Source organism: Pelodiscus sinensis, chromosome 1, assembly GCF_049634645.1.
Source record: "Pelodiscus sinensis isolate JC-2024 chromosome 1, ASM4963464v1, whole genome shotgun sequence".
Classification (NCBI taxonomy): domain Eukaryota; kingdom Metazoa; phylum Chordata; order Testudines; family Trionychidae; genus Pelodiscus; species Pelodiscus sinensis.
Window position 1 is genome coordinate 233443173 of NC_134711.1, and position 13835 is coordinate 233457007.

General features: G+C 41.8%; 1 protein-coding gene across 7 annotated transcripts in view; it reads right to left on the reverse strand.

Moving 5' to 3' along the window:
- FHL2 (four and a half LIM domains 2) overlaps window positions 1-13835 on the reverse strand; it is a 222061-nt gene that overhangs the window by 28637 nt on the left and 179589 nt on the right. The window contains exon 1 of one of the 7 annotated variants that reach the window (XM_006114571.4): window positions 11433-11686. The exons of the other annotated variants lie outside the window; for them this stretch is intronic. The gene's annotated coding sequence lies outside the window, so the exon portion shown is untranslated. Of the gene's footprint in view, window positions 1-11432; window positions 11687-13835 lie in introns of those variants that run through there. 7 annotated transcript variants of the gene reach the window in all.

The window sequence follows — 13835 nt, forward strand, 5'->3', positions numbered from 1 at the left end:
TAACTCCTGCCCCTAGTGACTACAAGGTCAGGGATTAAGCCCCAGGAAACCTGGGCCCAGCCTTGTTGGGGTTTCAAGGGCTCTGCTACTCAGGAGAGTGGAGGGGGAGCCCTCAGGATCAGGGAGCCATGGGGTAAAGGAAGTGGGAGCGGGGACTCAGATCCTTTTGCTGGTTCATTTCACCGGGGTGTATAGAAGCCAGGAAAGTTCCCCACAATAGCGGGATCATTCCCCCGCTTACATTTAGACTGCAGAGTTAAATCGGAAAAAGATATGCAATTTGTGTACTGAAAATTGTGTATTTTTTCCTGATTTTCTTTCAAAAGAGGCTTTTCCAAAATTTGGCAAATCTATATGGCACCAAATTTCGGAAGGACCTGATCTTTCAACACATTCCTTATGCCTCATAGAATGAGGTTTACAGGGATGGCGAAAGAGAGCATCCGCTTTTTTGAAAAAAAAAATTCAGAAAAGCGGATGCATTCCGTGGACACAGTATTGTTTTTCTGGGATACCTCTGGTATCCCGGAAAAGTGCTGCACTCTAGACGTAACCAGATTGCTTTATTCTTCATCTAATACTCCTTTTTCCTGTCTGGTAACATGGATAGCGTATAAGCTCTTTGGGCCAGGAACTGTCTTTTTTGTGTGCATTCAGTGCCTAACACAATGAAGCCTCCATGTGTTACCATAATACAAATTAAAAATAATACTGATGTTATTTGCAACAGTTAATATTGGTCTCATCAAAAACATTCATAATAAATAAGCCCATCCCACCATAAAAACTCATTTCTGCAATTTTCCAAATCATAAATAAAGCTCCAAAGGAATAAAAACGTTCTCAGGCAACCTGTTCTTCATAGGCCAGAGAAAAAAGATGTATACTTCAGTGTGAAACTTCAAGTAGCTAAAAAATTGTTACAAGGAGGAAAGAGAAAAATTATTCTCCAGAACCCGTGAGGATAGGACAAGAAGCAATGGGCTTAAATTGCAGAAAGGGAGGTTTAGATTGGCTATTAGGAAAAGCTTTCCAACTGTCAAGGTGGTTAAACACTGAAATAAATTGCCTAGGGAGGTTGTGGAATCTTCCTCATTGGAGTTTTTTAAGAGCAAACTAGACAAACACCTGTCAGGGATGGTCTATGGTGCTTATTCCTGCTGCAAGTGTAGGGGACTGGATTGGATGACCTCTTTGTTCTTTTTAGTTCTATGATTCTATGCTCAGAATGTTAATACTATCAAGGTTCTGCTGTACTAAGTAGGGCAGTGATTATATGACAATAATCAAAGAATAATTAGAATAATTTAATACATTAATTGTATAATGTGTTTCCTTTCCTTCTTCTCTTGAATAAGAGAAGAGTTGCTAAAATGTACACTGTCAGACTACGAGACACTAAAAAGAAAAACAACAATGGTAAAAGTATGAGGGAACTATAAAATGTAGGAGAAAAATTATAGTAAGACATTCAAAGCTTCTTACTTGGCATACTGAGATACAGAAGGAACTCCAAGCTCTGTTGAAATCAATGGGAGCTTTGCCATTGACTTCAGTGGGGCCAGGACTTCACCCATAGTCTGTGCTCTATGGGCATGAGATTCTGCTAACCCTCTGTTTAGCAATTAAGTGCTCTTTGGAGGTGTACAAAATCTCCCACACGTGTGACTCTTAAACCCCTCCCTCCCCCCACAATTCTATGTGCAGATAAACTTTTTCAATCCTTTTATCCTCCTTCATTCAAGAAAGGAAGATTTCTGTCTGGCAACACCACTGACATAGTCCAGGCAGACCTAGAGCATCTGGAAACTATTTATATTAAGGTTCCAAAGGCTAAAGTGTACATATTTTTGATGTCGTTCGTATTTACAATCTACCAGTCTGAACTATACAAAGTAATTACTGACAAGAGACTATCTTTCCCGTAACTTAGCAGCTATGGGCACATCATTATGGATCATCTTGTTGCACTAGTTGTAGGAAATTTTTGCAAGATCTAATAATTTTTATGACCAGAACCATAATTCCATGCAGGTAACAGAGGCTAATATTATTTCTTCTTTTGTTTATTTGCAGAAGAGACTAAATGAGCATTTGCCACAAGCATTAGTGGGAGAAGCAGCTGCAAAGGGTAGGTGGAAATACACCTGAATGAAACAGTATGAAACTTACTATGGAATAGGTATTGTACAAAAACCTAGGGTGGTTCTATGGACTGGCTGACTGATGGGGAGAAGGAGGTAAGACTGTCCACTTTTGGGCACCTATTTGAGTTCTGATATGCATCTGGCAAATGTGTTTCTTTTATAGTGAGTGATATGCCTGATTCTCAGGAAGAGGCAGCACCATCCTTACCATACACAGAATATGCAGCTGTGTAGGGTAGGGATGTTAAATTTAGATTAATTAATCAAATAGTCAGTGGGACTCCCCGACTGGCCCCGCTCTCCCTGTGGTGCCTTAGCCTTTGAAATGTACAAGGACCCCCGTGGGAGACAGTGCTGGGGGGACCTGGCTTTTAAGCTGGCTCCCCGCAGCAATGGCTCCTGCTCCCCCCACTTGCTGCTTCTCTCTGATAGAGATAGCAAGGGGAGGGAAGCAACTAGTTGCATCAGTAGTCGACTATCAGATAAGCATAAGCTTATCAGATAGTTGACTAGTCTCTCACATCCCTAGTGTAGGGCACACAAAAATCTGGGGTACTACTGGATCTTAATGTCCACCCACACACCTCTTCCTATCCCCGTTCTGTGGCTTCACTTCCTCCAGAAAGGATCTAGTTGACTTAAAAGTAGAAAAGCTTGCCAGACCTATTAGCAGAACCTGTGAAAGAGTCATTGAGGTGGTAATGAAACCATTTAACAGGCATTTGCCAACCGCAGGTATATACTGTCAGTTTCTGAATTTACTGTGTTAGTCGACAAGATCTTAGTTTAAAATTTGATTTCAAAATATTTCATTAGTGTATTGCTGAAGACTATGAAATCATATCTCTAAAAAATAATCCTCTTTCCCCCTTCCCCTGGCTTCTGTGAGGCATAGGGGCACCAGTTTAATAGTACTGCATAGGACCATTAAGGATGGCCCAGAAAGAGGAGTTGACTGTCTTACTGTAACATATTCAGGGCCAGGTGGAGCTATACTGATTTGCATCAGCTGAGGAACCACAAATGGCTAAAATCTGTGTAAATTTCACATGTCAGGCTACACATTTTTTTATTGAAAGATCTCAGTTCTCTACACATGCTGCTGTGTATTGTCTCAGAAATGGTTCTGTGTGTTTGCGTTTAATTAATTTTGTAGCATATTTGGCAATTCTCTGTCTCTGCCTCTACTATGTGATTCTGTCACTTTAATCTGACTCTTCTCTTTCCTAGCATTCAGTGCTCTAAAGTATTCCAGATTTGATCTTCTCTACAGAGCTGACATCAGGAGAGCTGAAATACTTGGAAATAAATCAGGCCTAGCCCAGTGTAGAGAGAGGGTAGGAAGGATTTTTTCTACTTTCTGTCTCTGGGCAAGGACTAGGTACAGTCCTGGGTCTTGCACCCCTAACATGTAAGGACCAAGAAAGAACAGCACCAACAATGACACTCAACTGCCAAATGGACCAATTCAGAGGACAGTGGTTTATGCTACACCCTATGAAAGGGTGCAGTAGTGGGTATACACTAGGCACCCCTATGTGTATTCCACAGGCACAGTGTCTTAGGGTAGCTTCTTGTGACGGAGAGGCGGATAGCTTAGCGGTTTGAGCACTGGCTTGCTAAATCCAGAGTTGTGAGTGCAATCCTTGTGGAGGCCATTTAGGGATTTGGTGCAAAAATTTGTCAGGGATGGTACTTGGTCCTGCTGTGAAGGCAGGGGACTGGACTTGATGACCTTTCAAGGTCCCTTCCAGTTCTAGGAGATAGGCAATCTCCATTATACTTCTTGTTGTTAACCTGTGGCCTGAGTACCAACACCCCCATGTCAAGCATAGAGACACCTATCTTTTTGAAGGTCCCTGATATGGAAACTTCTAAAGTAGAGTGAGCAGAAGCTTCCTGTTCGACTGTACTTCCTGTTTGACTGTGCTTCCTGTCTTTGGGGAAGCATGACTTACTGACTTCAGCACTCTTGTCCATTTAGCAAGCTGTGTATCCTATGTTATGATAGCAGTTCTAGCTCTGTTAAAAGGCGCATAACCCACTCTTTTCATGTGAATTTTGCTGCTATCTTTCTTTCTCAGTTGGCTGGTTGTCTGCCTCTTCTTTCTTCATTCATTTCTTTAGAAAGGGAAGGGAGGGAAACCTTTTAATGCCATAGTTACTGTAAGCAGGACCCGAGGGCCAAATGGAGGAATTCAATATTGTGTCCTTAAGAAACCAAAGCATCTTGAGATATGCTGTTGCTCTTTTTCAGAACATGCCCAGCTTCATACCCCAGGACTGTAGTCAAACTAGGATCCTGACCAGTAAATGCTGATAGAAAAAAGCAAATAATCTTTCAGTGGTAGATTTGTTGCTTGCTGTATGCATGCATGGGGATTTTCCAAAAATAGAAAAAGAGTTTGATGCTTGCAAAAAGCATTCCTTAGATCTCCCAGAAGTCATTCAACAAAACCAGGGAAAGCCAGACTTGACATTTCTCCTCTTTCTACACTTAATAAAAATAGCAGTAAAGTAATATTAACAAATCCCTTTCAGGCCTTGCTGATACATGATCTGTATGAAAAAAAATATTACACACCCAATTTGATTTTTAACCCCGCACATCTTTGAAAGGTAGTCTGTAATTATATTTCTGAGTCCTAAATTAGTTCTTTCCAGTCATTCAGCTCCCTCTGACAATCCCCACCACATTTTTGCGGATTGTGTGATGTTCTGATGTCTGATCTCAATTACCTAAGTCCTAAGACAACAACATGTATTAGCATGAATACTCATAAGCAAAGCATATCTGCTACCCAGATTCATATCTGGGTTGCAGACTCGCTATCATGAACTAGAAAGTCTATTTAATAGTCATTTTTTTAAAATGCACTTAAATTGTTTCCTATGTGGGAAGGTTTCTGCTGTTCCTGGATAAAGGAGCATCAGAAATAGTAGGGGGAAGTGGGCATGCTAGCAGTTGTGGCTTGTTTGGCAATCAGCCACCATCTTACATAGTTTAGAATTATAAAGTCATTCCAACTGTTGTAAAGTAAGTGCCAGTGGCAGTGTAAGCACAGAAGGCACAGTAGATACGAGCCTACCCAGAACACCTTCCATTGTGATTAACTGGAAGTGACTGGAATACATGTGTATTTACATGTATGCCTGTGTACATTTCAACTACAAAAGAAATCTACTTAAATAATCTTCAATGTGACTCTTAAATCTACAAGAGCAATTTACAATTAAAGTTAAACGCCTCTGGCCAATTCACTAATTCAGTACTTCTTGATGCTGAAGTCTCCTTTGAAGAATAAATAGTAAGGCATAAAGCTGTGATCTGTTTAAGGTGGGGTATCAAATGCTCACCATTACACATATAGAAACTCAATTTTCTAAGTGTAGCATTTGAATGCTAAGGGGAGAAAAACAGTGCAAAGTTAATAAAGCTCTCATCTGTGGCAGACGTAATACACAAGACCAGGGTGGAATGGTTGCAGAGACTAAGCTACTTTCTCACCAACTGTTGTAGATCCATCCAGAGGAGTTAATTTCTATTGATTCGCACACAATCAGTACAATGCCCAGAACAGCCAGGGCCCGAAGATATAACCAGGGAATGGGAGAATTTCCTATGAAGCTATACAGTGAAAACTCCTGCCTTTCCCAGTGTACAAGAATCCTGCATAAAACAACCCATTCAGCAGCACCTTGACAATATTCTAGGTCAGTGGTCTCCAACCTTCTTAAACACAAGATCACTTTTTGAATTAAGTGCAATGTAAGATCCACCTCAAACCCAAATACCCTTGCCCTGCCTCCTTTGTGCCTCTTCTCTGAGGCCCCACCCTGCTCACTCCATCCTCCCTCCCTCCCCCATTCTCTCTCCCTTTCACCAGGCAGGGGCAGAGGGTTGGGGTTTTGGGCTAAGGGATTTGGAGTGTGAGGGGGCTCTGAGCTGAGTCTGGGGCAGGGAATTGAGGTGGAGGAGGGGGTTCAGGATGCAGGCTTTGGGAGGGAGTTTGGGTTCAGGGGGCTCAGGGCTGGGGCAGAGGCTTGGGGTGGAGGAGCGGGTTCATGACTGGGGCAGAGGTTCGGGGCTGGCTCCAGCTGGGCGCTCTTTACCACAGGTGGCTCCTGAGCAGTGATGCAGTGGGGCTAAGGCAGACTCACCCCTGACTTGGCCCTGCACCACTCTCAAAAGCAGCCAGTAAACTCCCTCCATCCCAAGCTCTGTTGTGCCCCACCCATTCTGAGGAGATAGAATATAGCGTAGACGAGAGGGCACCCTGATATCAGCTCCCCTCCTCTCCCTTCCCTGCTGTGTGCCACAAGCAGGAGACTCCCAGGGGAGGTGCAGCTCCAAGGCAAAGGGCAGGAGATGTGCAGTAGTGGGGGGGAGTGGCAGCTGAAGTGTCGGGCTTGATAACCTCTTGGCCAGACCAGTCAGGATCACCTGTCAGAGGCTCCAAGATCTACCAGTAGATCCAGATCTACTGGTTGGTGACCACTGTTCTAGATAGTTCATACTGCATCTCTTCCAGAGAAGCATGAAAAGTACATTGCTCTCCTACAGATAAGTAAAAGATATCTCAGTTTGGTACTTTACACAAACATTGAATAACAATGATCTATCTATATATCAAGGTACTTATAGAGCCTCAATACCATAATATCTGACACTCACTAAAATACCTAACAATTGTTAATGTAATTACTCTTTCTGTGCCCCAATTCCCCACCTATAAAACAGAGATAATAGATCTTCTCTACTTCACAGGGTGTTGATCCTATAAATGACCTGCCCATGGTCTCACCAGACATCTGTCAGACTAGGATCTTTGAACTTAATCTCCCAAGATCTAGCCTACAATTCTAATGACCTTTCTGCTGGGGGTCTAGATCCCAGTAGAGTCTCTGTAAGTGTTTTATTATCTTAATGTAAGTTATTTAAATGTTACAATCCATTTAACTCCTCAAGTAAGTTGCATCCACTTTTAAAATTAAGTCTTTTGCAATAATGGGTCATCTGTTCTACTGAACAAAAAAGTTTAGGAATTAAACATATAATGAAGATGACTTTGGAATGGGATAAAAAACTACTGAGAGAGAGAGACTTGTTCCATTTATGGTGTTGCAGCACTAACATTGCAAATTCACATAAGCTCTGAAATGATGTTCTTATTTCAGTGTTAAATACACTCAAATTGCTTGTACCATGTATTAGTATATAAGTTATCACATAGTAGTATAATTAGTATTATAAACTACTCTATAGAGAGGGCATGTGCAAATTAACAATGACATGTGACCCATAACTTTTAATCTTCCTGACAGGAGTACAGTACTTGAATATTCAGCTTCAAAGGAAACCTCCACTGCTTCTTGAGCAAAGCTTTTCATATACATACTCTCAACCCTCGCTAAATACTTCTGATATTCAATTTTCTCTGTGGCTGTCGGTGTACTTCTGATTATCCTACTATGGCTAGCCTCATTTGGGGTAAAACTGTGTCACAAATAATTTTATATATATATATATATATATATATATATATATATATGTAAATGCACCATTAAAATCACACTATTAAAATTAATCAGGCAAAAATGTAAACAAGGTTCCCAGTCTTTTGAGCTGACTGAGCTGTCCCATATTTACACTCTCCACCCATTCTCTGAAGCTACCCTGGACCAGTTTGTTTCCCAGCATAGTGAAGCAGCCTCACACCTGCTGTACTCTACATGAGCTTGTAACTAGCCTCTGGGAGCTGAGCATTGGGCATTGAGCTGACTTAATGCCTGCTGGGGATTCCCAGAATGGGGTAATCACCAGCTCCTATTTATGGCTCATTTGCTGGGAAGAATAAAAGAGGACCTTTTAAATGGCCCCATTGGAACTTTGGAGCCCATCTTCTACTTGGTGTGGGTATTTACATCAGTGGGAGCTGGCGATACTATGCTGTCTTCAAATATGAGAGTGTTTTGCACCCACTTTGCACTAGGGATGTTAAAGACTAGTCGACTAGTTCACTATCCAATAAGCATTTGCTTATAGGATAGTCTTTTGACTAGTCAACTAGTCAATATCCACCCCTCCCCCGCTTGCTGCCTCTATAATAGAGAAGCAGCAAAGCGAGGGGGGGAGCGAAGGGGTACTTCAAAGTGGCAGTGCTGCACAGCTTTGAAACCCCAAGGTGGCCACTGAACAGCTGATCCATGGATCAGCTGTGCGACGGGCTGCCCCTTTAAAATGCCACTGCTGCACATTTCAAAGGGGCAGCTGCTGTGGAGTCCGGGGTCAGCTGGGAACTCCCAGCTGACCCCGGGCTCCCTGCAGCACTTCCCCAGAATCCGAGATCTGCTGGGGACTCCCCAGCTGACCCCAGGTTCCGGGGAAGTGCAGTGTAGAACTTGGGGTCATCTGGGGAGTCCCCAGCTGACCCCGAGCTTCTAGCAGCATGCAGCTAGCATGGAGCCTGGGGCCAGCGGGAAACTGCGAGTCCCCCACTGACCCCAGGCTCCATGGCTTTGAAATTCACAAGAGCCCCTGCTAGGGACTATTGTGCATTTCAAAGCAGGCTTCCCACTGGCCCCAGGGTGTACTCAGAGTTCCTCGTTCCTCCTTTCCATTTCAAAGGAGGAATGAGGAAGTGCCTATCCACTAGTTGACTATTCGATGGAAATTTCATCAGCTAGTCAAGTAGTCAATTAACCGCATTTTAACATCCTTACTTTGCACAAGAGTAAATGGCTACACAAGCTTCAGCCTAGTGGAGAATTAGACTAACTGGACTTACTCACGTTGGTATGGGTTTTTGAACTGTACCTTTTATTTTTGGGGGGGCGGGGCCAGGGAGGGAATGAACTTTGCACAATGCAACAAAATTTGTCATGAGATTTTAAAATTGCCTTGCCTGTAACTTTCTCCAGTTCCTGATGTTTAAACCTAGTGGATTTTTTTAGGACACTGTCATGCAAATTTCTATGAGCCCTTTAAAGCCTTCCTCATGCAAATTATTCCAGTTGCAGTTCCTATACATATATGCCTGACACTGTGGTTTGGGAAAAGGCCCATGTTGATTTCACAAAAGAGGGCCAGATTTCATTGAGCTCCCTTACTAATCATAACACCCTGGTTAGAAAGCTGGAAAATCAGAGACTACAGGTTCTGTCTATGTCCAGTATCCTTGACAGAGTCTTAGCTGTAAACTCTTCAGTGAGGGCTGGCCTAGGTGTTTTGCTGCCTGAGGTGGAAATATTTTCAGTGCTTCCCACTCAGTTACCATATAAGTGCAAGCAAAAAGAAAAAAAGCAAGTAGAACAGTCCAGCACCCCTTCTACAACTACTCTCCAAATGGATATTTGGCACATCCAAATGTTGGCATCCAAGGAAGCTGCCTTGATGGGCTGCCCCATCTTCAGGACAGGATCTGTATGTGCTACTAGAGTATAAATAGCAAGTAGTGAGATAATTGAGTAAAAAAGTCATAGCAGTGGTAGGACTGAGCTTATACATGGTGGCGTGAAAACCGCTAGTACTCTGGTGACCACATCATTTTCAGCAGAATGTAAATTCTCATTAAAAAGTCCAGCGCTGTGATTGCTAAAGTACTCAAGCCCAATGTGACTTTGGAAGAAGTGAATGTTCAGCAACAGTTGAATCACCTGAGCTTCCCTATTCATCTCAATGAAGTGTTAATTCTCGACCTAATGATAGTAATATACATATTAACACTGCTAGATGTTTCACTGCTAGTAACTTTAGTATAAAACATCCAAATATTGTGGGAATGTGGTAAAGTAAACTTTTTTCTGTACTATGGCACCTTCTCAATTGTTTCAGTCATTAGTATCCAGCTAATTGTCTATTCAAACTTGGTCAAAACTATACAAAACCCTAAAATATACTCTACTTACAAACTAACTTTCAAAGTCCACTCTTTTTTAGTTATCTGCTTAGGAAGAGTAAATGGGTGACAATTTTTACACAGAAAAGTGAGTGTGGGGAATTTGCTGATGAGGGATACAAATCCCAATGGATTTTTTCTCAAAATTTCAGCAACCAAAAAAATCATCATTTGGCCGAGGAAAAATAAAGATGTTATCCCAAAAGGTGAGAGCTTCTTAACTGTATAAACAAATACAAATAAAGGATCATAATAAAAAATTAATGGCAATCTGAATTATAATATTCCCTACCAACTGGATGCAATAAGATATTAACTGATCCTCATTCTTTTTTTGATATGCTTGAGCCAACTCTGACTGAAGTTGAAGGGTACTGCATATGCATATGCATATCCAAGGGAAAAATTTGTCACATTGTCATTATTTAATTGCTAGTTATGACACTTATTATTTATAATCTATCCTCTTAATCAACATACCTTTAAATAGCAGATGACATTTCTTGTATGTATTTTTAATATTGGTTTCCTTCTTTGTAATTGTGACTGGCTTTCTCTATAAACCTTGTTTATATACAGGGAACTAGGATGCTGTCACATGAAGAATATATCAAAATCTAAATATTACCTCATGATGGGGGAAAGGATTTAGAATAGTAATCAAAGCAGAAAAATGAAAGTTAGTAGATATTGAAATTCTTTCCTCTATTATGCATAAAGAAAAATCCATGATACTCCACCTATGTGATTGTGGTTTTACACACACATGCACACATTTTATACATATATATGGCAAAAGGACAACATCCAAAGCTATTTATTGCTTTTCATTCCAATTAAATCTTTCCAAATACAAAAAAAGCACACTCTCTTCTTATGTACATTTCCCTCCCTGTTGTGTGATAGCAAATAGGCAAGGTTACCTTTGTTGTATATGCTACAGTGCAAAAATAATCTGTTCTTTTCTTGGGCTAGGCAGTATTCACAGAGGGGTTTTTTTTCTTTTTTTTTTTAGACAAAACCTAAACTCCTACTTTTTACAACCTCTCCAGTAGATCAGACAAACATACAATAGGTACAGAGTAATAAAAACAGTAACAATGAAATAAATGGCTCAGTGCTTCATCACCTTGCTTAAGATACCACTTACAGATGGACATACAGAGAGATCTTTTATGAAAAAACCCCTTTCAATCCTTTTCACAGCCCTTGCTGGTTTTTTAGGAGGGATTAGATATTTCTCTTTCCTGCTGTCCTTATCCAATACAAAACATTTTTTAGGATTACACATCTCTCACTGTGCACCCTTGATTTTTTAAATCAATAGGTCCTCAGGTATAGTCAATGGTACTGTGGGGGTGGGGTGGGGAAAGAGATATCTACTTACAGAGCAGGAGCGGGCAGTCAGTGTTTCTCCCTGGACCACAGACAGGGAGTCACATCCATTAACACATATGTAAGGAGAACACAAGGCCCTACTTGTAGTGTAGAGCTAGCCAGGGATTTCTACAGCCTGTGAAGAAGGGCAGCTCTTCTGATTTCTGCTCTGCAGTCAGCGTTGTGTGGAAACAGGCTGCTGCCTTCACAGCCTAGTGAAACCCCTCTGTATCATTTTACCATATAAGGAGACAAAAGCCTCAGAAACACCCGTTCTTTTAGGTTCTGTGCAGCTGGCATTCAACACATTTTCTTCTGAGGATGTTGATTTTTTTCTCCCCCTTCCTAACCACACTGTCTTTGTTGGCCCTATTCCTAAAATGGCTCCCCCCCACACACACACTTTTGCTTATTTAACCCCGTGATGTTTGTTAGTTATAGAGCTTTGTTAAAGCCCAGTGATCTCCACTTGCAGAAGGCGAGGCTGAGAGCAAGTCAAACACAAATACTTTGCCCATTTTTTTTCTCCTCACCTGGTTGGGGGAGTGAAGACCTGGGTCAGAATTAGTATAATAATCTGTTTGCACTGGCTCTTCTGTCAGGGGTTTTCACTGTTCTCTAAACAATCTCCTGATTTACATTGTCTCTCTAGGTACTTGAGGTCTCTGGCTGGTTTTCTGAGGAGTATGTGTGTATGGGTGCATCTGTCCATGTATCCATAGCCCTTCCTGCTTTTTTTTACTGCCTTAGTTGGTGTGGGGGGTATGTGAAGCAACTGATGTTCCAAATTCCCATTGTGTAGCTTGGCTCAGTGCACACCTAGGACCACACAGAGAACCCTTCCAATGGGCACATGTTAAATAAAGAGGGAACCATTAACCCCAACATAACCAGGAAATAATTTCTCCACTGTCGAGTCTAGTTTCATATTTCAACCCTTCCAACAGAAACACATTAAGTTAATGTGTGGATCCTCAGAAAACTCTCAAGGAGAGAAGAATTTGGATCCAAAGCAATGTTTGCCCTCCACCCTTGGGGACAGTTCGAGCTGTTATTATTTCCTTTATAAGGGCCACGGTCCAAGAAAGTTAAGTTTGTTCAACTTAAAGATCAGGTTGAACATAAACCCCATAAACCTCAGTCTGGAAGCTACCGTTTGTCGTGCCGCAGTTCTTCCCTGTGGGTGGCACGTAGGTTTGTGAGGAAAAAAACGGAAGTGCTTTGTTTTGTGTGCATGTTCTTAACAAGGCTTCTCTCATGTGTGGCAGGGAGTTCACAATCCTGTTGCTGCAGGTGCATCCCCCTTGTTAACTTGCATAGTACTCTGCTCCAGGCCCGGGATGAAACACGTCTGTAACATCTCCCTCCCCACTCTTTATTCTTTTTCTAAAAAAAAAATCTGATGCAAGCCTTAGCCTGCAGACCTTATGCAGGCCAATCCCCCATTGTATAACATGACAGGGCTAAGCCTTACACCTCTCTTTTCTTAGAAATAAATCCTTCTGCTTAAATGTCATTTGATTCACAGACATGATAAAAGGGGTGCCCAACCCTATGTTCTTGGCATCTTTAACATACCTTAAAAATACAAGCAATGTGGCTGAGTGCATAGAGCTCTGGACTGGGATTCTTAAGATTTCCACCTCTGCTACTGACCAGTTGGATGACCTTGAATGAGTCACTTTACCTCTCTGTACCTTAATATCCCAATCTGTAAAATGGGGATAACGATACCGGCTTCCTTTGCAAAATGCCTTGAGATCTATGGATGCAAAGTGCTCAAGAAGAGCTAAGTATTACTTCCTATTATCCTAAGAACAACAGTTTAAGATAACCCACTACAAATCCCCTTTGAGTAATCCTTACTCCTAGAGTTACAATTCCCAACACATTTCCATGACTACTATTGTGTTCATCCCATTTTCAGTTATATGAACCTCTGTCTGTAGGTGAGGATTGGCCTTTCCCCCAAGGCCTGGAAAATGATGCCTCACTCTCACAGGCCTTGGGGGGCCATTCCTTACCTACAGACAGCCCTCTAACCTGAAACAAATTCTTTCCAGTAACCACACGGCACACCTCCATCACACTCATCCAGGAACCCACCCCTGCAATCAATACCAGTGCCGACTCTGTCCACACATCTATACAAGCAACATCCTCACAGGACATAACCACACAAACCACCACATCAGAGGCTCATATAACTGCACATCCACCAATGTGATCTATGCTGTCAAGTGCCAGCAATGCCACACTGCCAAGTATATCGGTCAAACTGGACAAAAGATTAATGGACACAAATCAGATATTTGAAATGGTAACACACGGAAACCTGTTAGAGAACATTTTAACTTGCCTGGGCACTCACTAATGGATCTAAAAGTAACTATATTATTACAAAACAATTTAA